Source organism: Perca fluviatilis, chromosome 22 (genome assembly GCF_010015445.1).
Source record: "Perca fluviatilis chromosome 22, GENO_Pfluv_1.0, whole genome shotgun sequence".
In the NCBI taxonomy this organism is placed as follows: Eukaryota; Metazoa; Chordata; class Actinopteri; order Perciformes; family Percidae; genus Perca; species Perca fluviatilis.
In genome coordinates, this window is record NC_053133.1 from 31,260,519 (window position 1) to 31,270,317 (window position 9,799).

Here is a 9,799-nt window from a genome sequence, read left to right on the forward strand (position 1 = left end):
CACTGTGGAAAATAACAAAAACACACCAGCCACCCTGCAAGCCACACCAAACTAGGAATAATAAGACAAAAAGACAGTCGCACCACACCAGAAAGTCACCGGGGCCTGACACAGATGTGAAGTTATTCTCTGTCAAAGTGACGCCAGAATGAATGGGAGTCAATGGGAGGCTAACGGGAGGCGATGGCTCGGTAGCATCAACATGGCGCCATAGGAGCTACGCTCTGTGGAGGCTGGCTGACCCCCTTGACAAACGCCAAAGGCCCCTGAGGTCGGTCTGGGAGTGAGAACTTTTTTCAATTTTTTTTCAACATTTCACAGTTTTTTAAATGTTTTTGTAGCTTTTTAACCCTTGTGTGGTCCTTCGGGTCCCAGTGACCACACAAGGGTTATGTACCTCCCTTTACTTTGTTGAGAATTGCTAAAATCAGTAAGTAAAGTTTATTTCTAGAACACATTTAAACAGTTTAAGCTGACCAAAATGCTGTACAAACAAGAACTAAGGTGCTGTATTAACCCTTGTTTAGAGAGCAATTCTCAACAAAGTAAACAGAAGTACATAACCCTTGTGTGGGTTAAACCATTGTTATTGCCTTGTTTGTTGGACGCATTTTTCAAAGCTTTATTCTGCTGTTTTCTAGGCTTTCATTGTCCTTTGGTCACTTTTCTCAATGTTTTTGTCACTTTTAGGTCATTTTAGTCGACATTCTTCAATGTTTTTTTAAGTATTTTAATTGCGGAGAGCGCTGCGTTGAACCATCCGTCTTATTTTTGGGGCAATTTTGTTGAAAGAAACCAACATTTCTGATATAGAGAACTTTGAAAAGGGGTCAGACTTGACCCGGTTCAACCCTGATCCCTGCCGTCGAAACGCAACGAGTTCCTCAGACGTTCCTCAGACGTTCCTCAGACGTTCCTCAGACGTTCCTCCGACGTTCCTCCGGACGTTCCTCAGACGTTCCTCAGACGTTCCTCAGACGTTCCTCCGACGTTCCTCAGACGTTCCTCCGACGTTCCTCCGACGTTCCTCAGACGTTCCTCCGACGTTCCTCAGACGTTCCTCAGACGTTCCTCAGACGTTCCTCCGACGTTCCTCAGACGTTCCTCAGACGTTCCTCCGACGTTCCTCAGACGTTCCTCCGACGTTCCTCAGACGTTCCTCAGACGTTCCTCAGACGTTTTCACGTTCCTTCCATCGACTCTCCGACGTTCCTCCGACGTTCCTCCGACGTTCCTCCGACGTTCCTCCGACGTTCCTCAGAAGTTCCTCCGACGTTCCTCCGACGTTCCTCCGACGTTCCTCCGACGTTCCTCAGACGTTCCTCAGACGTTCCTCCGACGTTCCTCAGACGTTCCTCAGACGTTCCTCAGACGTTCCTCAGACGTTCCTCAGACGTTCCTCAGACGTTCCTCAGACGTTCCTCAGAAGTTCCTCCGACGTTCCTCCGACGTTCTCTCAGACGTTCCTCAGACGTTCCTCAGACGTTCCTCAGAAGTTCCCTCAGACGTTCTCAGATGCCTCAGAAGTTCCTCCAACGTTCTCAGACGTTCTCCGGACGTTTCCCACGTTCCTCCACGCCTTCGTACGTTCCTCCGACGTTCCTCAGACGTTCCTCAGAAGTTCCTCCACGCCTCAGCAATGCAACCGGAACGGAAGTACCGAAAGAGAGTTCTCACTGCAACAGCTGACGCACTGGTGGCCAGTGGACTCACTGGAGGTAGAACCATAGCCAGTATATAGACTGACCAGCAGATTCCTGTGTCTCTGGTCTGAGACTGTGTGTGATAATAGAAGTTCTTTTCTCGTGCTGGCTGAGTTACATTGAGCGCCTCCAACCGAGCTTCAAAGACGAGATGACGTGAGCAACTCCGTCTGAGTGCAGTCTTCTGCAGCGTGCCGGTGAGAAATCTTCAACGGGCTCCCACCACAGAGACCTTATATTTAGGTATGCAAGGAGATAAATACAGGCAATGTACACTAATGATCACCAACATGCTAAAGCTAACATTAGTTTACATTGATCACACATGCTAGTTAACATTAGTAATTACTTTCGATCACTAACATGCTAGTTAACATTGTACACATTGATCACTAACATGCTAGTTAATATTAGTCATTAAATCCCAAATAGATAATGGAAGTCCAAACTGCCTCGTGAGCTCTGCACTACACGGTAATTCCTCTACTGTGTGACAAGGCTCCCCGTAAGGACCCAACCTAGTCCACAAGTCATGCCTGCTAGAGACCTTAGAGACCTGAGAGACCTGAGAGACCTGAGAGACCTGGGAGACCTTAGAGACCTTAGAGACCTGAGAGACCTGAGAGACCTGAGAGACCTTAGAGACCTGAGAGACCTGAGAGACCTTAGAGACCTGAGAGACCTGGGAGACCTGAGAGACCTGAGAGACCTGAGAGACCTGAGAGACCTGGGAGACCTTAGAGACCTTAGAGACCTGAGAGACCTGGGAGACCTGAGAGACCTGAGAGACCTGGGAGACCTGAGAGACCTGGGAGACCTGAGAGACCTGGGAGACCTGAGAGACCTTAGAGACCTTAGAGACCTGAGAAACCTGGGAGATGAGGAACCACTGCTGGGTTTAGTTCTACCTCCAGTAGGGGTATCTCAAACACTAAAGCCCTTTTTGACCATTTGTCACTAGCCTACACTGCTGCACACCTCAGCTTTATTATTACATCACTCACCTGTCTGTCTGCCTGTCTGTCTCACCTGTCTGTCTGTCTTTCTCTCTCACCTGTCTGTCTGCCTGTCTGTCTGCAGGTGATGGGTCTCCACCTCCCTGAAGCTCCGCCTTCAGACACAGATGAAGAAGAAGACGCTGAGAGGAGCGCCGCCCCCCGAGCCTCCATCCCCATGGGAGGGAAAAAAACACAGACACACACACACACACACACAGAGACACACACACACACAGACACACACACACACACACACACAGAGAGACACACACACACACACACAGAGACACACACACACACACACACACACACAGACACACACAGAGACACACACACACACACACAAAACACACACACACACACACACACACACACACACACACACACAACAGACAGACAGACAGACACACACACACGAGTACACACACACAGACACACACACACACACAGACACACACACACACAGACACACACACACACACACACACACACACACACAGAGACACACACACACACACACACACACACACACACAGACACACAGACACACACACAGCACACAGACACATAAACCAAACTGACCCAAGATCAACTGTTTCTCCGGCTCTTCACAGAAACTAAGCAGAACTAGACACAAGAATCTGAATTATAAACTGAGATTTAAACAGAGAACACACCACACAGATGTGGAGTTAGAGACAGTGCCTCACAGGTGATGAGAGAGACAGATGTGAGTTAGGAGACAGGTTCCTAGGTGAAGAGAGGACAGATGTGGAGCAGAGACAGGTTGTCCCTCCAGGTGATGAGAGAGGACAGATGTGGAGTCACAGAACAGGCAGCCCCCAGTGATGAGAGACAGATGAGAGAGAGACAGGTTCCCTCTAGGAAAAGGAGAGATGTGGAGTCAGAGAGAAGGTTCCTTCCAGGTATGAGAAGAAGATGAGTAGAGACAGGTTGTCCCTTCTAGGTGATGAGAGAGAGGACAGATGTGGAGTTAGAGACAGGTTGTCCCTCTAGGTGATGGAGAGAGACAGATGGAGTCAGAGAGACAGGTTGTCCCCTAGGTGGGAGAGGACAGATGTGGAGTTAGAGACAGGTTGTCCCTCTAGGTGATGAGAGGACAGATGTGGAGTTAGAGAGACAGGTTGTCCCTCTAGGTGATGAGAGAGGACAGATGTGGAGTCAGAGAGACAGGTTGTCCCTCTAGGTGATGAGAGAGGACAGATGTGGAGTCAGAGAGACAGGTTGTCCTCTAGGTGATGAGAGAGAGACAGATGTGGAGTCAGAGAGACAGGTTGTCCCTAGTTGATAGAGAGAGGAGACAGGGAGTCAGAGACAGGTTGTCCCTCTAGGTGATGAGAGAGGACAGATGTGGAGTTAGAGAGACAGGTTGTCCCTCTAGGTGATGAGAGAGGACAGATGTGGAGTCAGAGACAGGTTGTCCCTCTAGGTGATGAGAGAGAGGACAGATGTGGAGTCAGAGAGACAGGTTGTCCCTCCCGGTGATGAGAGAGAGATGTGGAGTCAAGAGACAGGTTGTCCCTCTAGGTGATGAGAGAGAGACAGATGTGGAGTTAGAGAGACAGGTTGTCCCTCTAGGTGAAGAGAGAGGACAGATGTGGAGTCAGAGAGACAGGTTGTCCCTCTAGGTAGAGAGGACAGATGTGGAGTCAGAGACAGGTTGTCCTCTAGGTGGTGAGAGAGAGGACAGATGTGGAGTTAGAGAGACAGGTTGTCCTCTAGGTGATGAGAGAGGACAGATGTGGAGTCAGAGAGACAGGTTGTCCTCTAGGTGATGAGAGAGAGGACAGATGTGGAGTCAGAGAGACAGGTTGTCCTCTAGGTGATGAGAGAGAGGACAGATGTGGAGTTAGAGAGACAGGTTGTCCTCTAGGTGATGAGAGAGAGGACAGATGTGGAGTTAGACAGACAGGTTGTCCTCTAGGTGATGAGAGAGGACAGATGTGGAGTCAGAGAGACAGGTTGTCCCTCTAGGTGATAGAGAGAGGACAGATGTGGAGTCAGAGAGACAGGTTGTCCCTCTAGGTGATGAGAGAGAGGACAGATGTGGAGTCAGAGAGACAGGTTGTCCCTCTAGGTGATGAGAGAGAGGACAGATGTGGAGTCACAGAGACAGGTTGTCCCCCAGGTGATGAGAGAGAGGACAGATGTGGAGTCAGAGAGACAGGTTGTCCTCTAGGTGAGAGAGAGGACAGATGTGGAGTCAGAGAGACAGGTTGTCCTCTAGGTGATGAGAGAGAGGACAGATGTGGAGTCAGAGAGACAGGTTGTCCTCTAGGTGATGAGAGAGAGGACAGATGTGGAGTCAGAGAGACAGGTTGTCCTCTAGGTGATGAGAGAGAGGACAGATGTGGAGTCAGAGAGACAGGTTGTCCTCTAGGTGATGAGAGAGGACAGATGTGGAGTCAGAGAGACAGGTTGTCCTCTAGGGGATGAGAGAGAGGACAGATGTGGAGTCAGAGAGACAGGTTGTCCCTCTAGTGTGAGAGAGAGGACAGATGTGGAGTACAGAGACAGGTTGTCCCTCTAGGTGATGAGAGAGGACAGATTGGAGTCAGAGAGACAGGTTGTCCTCTAGGTGATGAGAGAGAGGACAGATGTGGAGTTAGAGAGACAGGTTGTCCTCTAGGTGATGAGAGAGAGGACAGATGTGGAGTCAGAGAGACAGGTTGTCCTCTAGGTGATGAGAGAGAGGACAGATGTGGAGTCAGAGAGACAGGTTGTCCTCTAGGTGATGAGAGAGAGGACAGATGTGGAGTTAGAGAGACAGGTTGTCCTCTAGGTGATGAGAGAGAGGACAGATGTGGAGTTAGAGAGACAGGTTGTCCTCTAGGTGATGAGAGAGGACAGATGTGGAGTCAGAGAGACAGGTTGTCCTATAGGTGATGAGAGGACAGATGTGGAGTCATAGAGACAGGTTGTCCTCTAGGTGATGAGAGAGAGGACAGATGTGGAGTCAGAGAGACAGGTTGTCCTCTAGGTGATGAGAGAGGACAGATGTGGAGTCAGAGAGACAGGTTGTCCTCTAGGTGATGAGAGAGAGGACAGATGTGGAGTTAGAGAGAGGGTGTCCCTCTAGGTGATGAGAGAGGACAGATGTGGAGTCAGAGAGACAGGTTGTCCTCTAGGTGAGAGAGGGACAGATGTAGTTAGAAGGAGGAAGTTGTCCTCTAGGTGAAGAGAGAGGACAGATGTGGAGTCAGAGAGACAGGTTTTCCTCTAGGTGATGAGAGAGAGGACAGATGTGGAGTCAGAGAGACAGGTTGTCCTCTAGGTGATGAGAGAGAGGACAGATGTGGAGTTAGAGAGACAGGTTGTCCTCTAGGTGATGAGAGAGAGGACAGATGTGGAGTTAGAGAGACAGGTTGTCCTCTAGGTGATGAGAGAGGACAGATGTGGAGTCAGAGAGACAGGTTGTCCTCTAGGTGATGAGAGAGGACAGATGTGGAGTCAGAGAGACAGGTTGTCCTCTAGGTGATGAGAGAGAGGACAGATGTGGAGTCAGAGAGACAGGTTGTCCTCTAGGTGATGAGAGAGAGGACAGATGTGGAGTCAGAGAGACAGGTTGTCCTCTAGGTGATGAGAGAGGACAGATGTGGAGTTAGAGAGACAGGTTGTCCTCTAGGTGATGAGAGAGGACAGATGTGGAGTTAGAGAGACAGGTTGTCCTCCTGGTGATGAGAGAGGACAGATGTGGAGTCAGAGAGACAGGTTGTCCTCTAGGTGATGAGAGAGGACAGATGTGGAGTCAGAGAGACAGGTTGTCCTCCTGGTGATGAGAGAGGACAGATGTGGAGTCAGAGAGACAGGTTGTCCTCCTGGTGATGAGAGAGGACAGATGTGGAGTTAGAGAGACAGGTTGTCTATGAAGGTAAATATGGTGCAAAACGTGAGAGCTTGTAGAATACAATGTGAGAACTTGCAGAACAAAAAAATTTAACTTGTATGTTAAAATGTGCACTTGTAAAATAAAAATTTGCACTTGTAAAATAAAAATTTGCACTTGTCAAATAAAAATGTGCACTTGTAAAATAAAAATTTGCACTTGTAAAATAAAAAATTTGCACTTGTAAAAATTATTCACATTTGAAGTCCAAAAAAGAAAAAAACATGAGAGCTTGTAAAAAAATCTGAACTTGTAAATTGAAATTTGCACTTGTAGAAAAAATATTCACAAATGTGTAGATTGATATTTGCATGAACACAATGACAGCTGCAAACTTGTAATGCAACATTTACTCATGTCACTTTTTTTTTACTCAGGTTGATTTTCCATCACAACCACAACTCAGTGATTACAACCTCCTCGAATCTGTCACTGTATGCGCTCTCGATCACCAAGAGGCGAATCTGGACCTCGACTTTTGCAACACTTGTTATGCGATACATTTGGTGCAAAACTAATTTGTACCTGTGGACTTTAGGCTGTGGAGCTCTGATCCAACAGAACGGGAAAGCAGGGTTTCTATCGCCAGATGAGGGACAACTCTGTCCGGCTTATTTAGCTATGTCGCATGGAAGCCTGGTTGAATAGCAAGCTAGCGTTAGCTAACTAACCAACCAGCCTGATTCTAAATAAATACCTTTTAATTATCTTAACACTTTTAACAGTCAAACTGAAACACTGGCGGTGAGCTCCAGGTCCTGCAGACGGGCCGTCACCAGCGGTATCGGCCAGCGGAGCAACATCGCTATTATTGCCAGAAAGCTTCGCTGCCGACCTGGACCTGCAGTCGGAGCTCCAGCGGACACAGAGAGCCCCGCGACCCGTAGCAGCTCACCGCTAGTGTTGGTGGAATAGCAAGCTAGCGCGCTAACTAACCAGCTTCTAAATAAATACCTTTTAGTTATCTAAACACTTTAACAGTCAAACTGAAACACTGGCGGTGAGCTCCAGGTCCTGCAGCCGCAGACGGGCCCGTCATCAGCGGGTAACACGTGCCAAGTTCTGCATCCCCTGCCAAGACTTCCATCCATAAGGGAAAATAATGATTTTATAAGGCAAAGTAGCTACTGTTTAATTAAAATGTAGGCTATATACATTCCTTTGTCATGTTCATCAATGATGATTATAATTTTACAACGTTTAGAGACATCAATGTTTTATCAGACTATCATTTCCTTGCTACCTGGGTGCAAATCCCGCAGCAACGAGGGTTAAGAGATGACGACATTCGGCAAAATAATTAGCTGCTGCCCGGGTGGATGTAATTCTGCAGAAGGCTATTGTTGCGCCTGCGGGTGCAATGATTGGCAGTGAGGCACAACATCAAAGCAACGCTGCGTGGTCATGGCGGGGGATGTGCCGATGCTACCGGGTGCGGGGGTCTCCGTGTCCCGCTGGAGCCTCGACTGCAGGTCGAGGTCGGCAGCCGGCTTTCTGGCAATAATAGTAACAGATGTTGTTCGCTGGCCGATAATCCGCTGGTGACGGTGTCCGTCTGGGCTGCAGGACCTGGAGCTCACCGCCAGTGTTTCAGTTTGACTGTTAAAAAGTGTTAAGATAATTAAAAGGTATTTATTTAGAATCAGGCTGGTTGGTTAGTTAGCTAACGCTTAGCTTGCTATTCAACCAGGCTTCCATGCATGACATAGCTAAATAAGCCGGACAGAGTTGTCCCTCATCTGGCGATAGAAACCCTGCTTTCCGCTCTGTTGCGATCAGAGCTCCACAGCCTAAGTCCACAGCGTACAAATTAGTTTTGCACCAAATGTATCGCAACAAGTGTTGCAAAAGTCGAGGCCAGATTCACTCTTGGTGATGCGAGAGAGCCATACAGTGACAGATCTCGAGAGGTTGTAATCACTGAGTTGTGGTTGTGATGGAAAATCAACCTGAGTAAAAAAAAGTACATGAGTAAATGTTGCATTACAAGTTTGCAGCTGTCATTGTGTTCATGCAAATATCAATCTACACATTTGTGAATATTTTTTCTACAAGTGCAAATTTCAATTTACAAGTTCAGATTTTTTTTACAAGCTCTCATGTTTTTTTTCTTTTTGTGACTTCAAATGTGAATAATTTTTACAAGTGCAAATTTTTATTTTACAAGTGCAAATTTTTATTTTACAAGTGCACATTTTTATTTTACAAGTGCACATTTTTATTTTACAAGTGCAAATTTTTATTTTACAAGTGCAAATTTTTATTTTACAAGTGCACATTTTTATTTTACAAGTGCACATTTTTATTTTACAAGTGCACATTTTTATTTTACAAGTGCACATTTTTATTTTACAAGTGCACATTTTTATTTTACAAGTGCACATTTTTATTTTACAAGTGCAAATTTTTATTTTACAAGTGCACATTTTTATTTTTACAAGTGCACATTTTATTTTACAAGTGCAAATTTTTATTTTACAAGTGCAAATTTTATTTTACAAGTGCACATTTTTATTTTACAAGTGCACATTTTTATTTTACAAGTGCAAATTTTTATTTTACAAGTGCAAATTTTTATTTTACAAGTGCAAATTTTTATTTTACAAGTGCAAATTTTAACATACAAGTTAAATTTTTTTGTTCTGCAAGTTCTCACATTGTATTCTACAAGCTCTCACGTTTTGCACCATATTTACCTTCATAGTTGTCCTCTAGGTGATGAGAGAGGACAGATGTGGAGTCAGAGAGACAGGTTGTCCTCTAGGTGATGAGAGAGAGAACAGATGTGGAGTCAGAGAGACAGGTTGTCCTCTAGGTGATGAGAGAGAGGACAGATGTGGAGTCAGAGAGACAGGTTGTCCTCTAGGTGATGAGAGAGAGGACAGATGTGGAGTCAGGAGAGACGGTTGTCCCTCTAGGTAGATGAGAGAGTGACAGATGAGTCAGGAGACAGGCTGTCTTCCCAGGGTGATGAGAGAGAGGACAGATGTGGAGTCAGAGAGACAGGTTGTCCCTCAGGGTGATGAGAGGACAGATGTGGGAGTCAGAGAGAGAAGCTGGTCCCTAGGTGATGTGAGAAGACAGATGTGGAAAGTCAGAGAGACAGGTTGTCCTCTGTGGGTGATGAGAGAGAGGACAGGATGTGGGAGTCAGAGGAGGACAGGCGGTTGTCCTCTATAGGTGATGAGAGA

The 9,799-nt window shown here is 46.7% G+C and overlaps 1 long non-coding RNA gene across 1 annotated transcript; it reads left to right on the top strand.

Moving 5' to 3' along the window:
* The first annotated feature begins 5,390 nt into the window (after positions 1-5,390).
* On the top strand, positions 5,391-5,974 carry LOC120552512. Its single transcript, XR_005638022.1, has 3 exons — positions 5,391-5,402; positions 5,802-5,850; positions 5,946-5,974. It is a non-coding gene; the product is annotated as an uncharacterized LOC120552512 (long non-coding RNA).
* Positions 5,975-9,799: the final 3,825 nt, after the last annotated feature.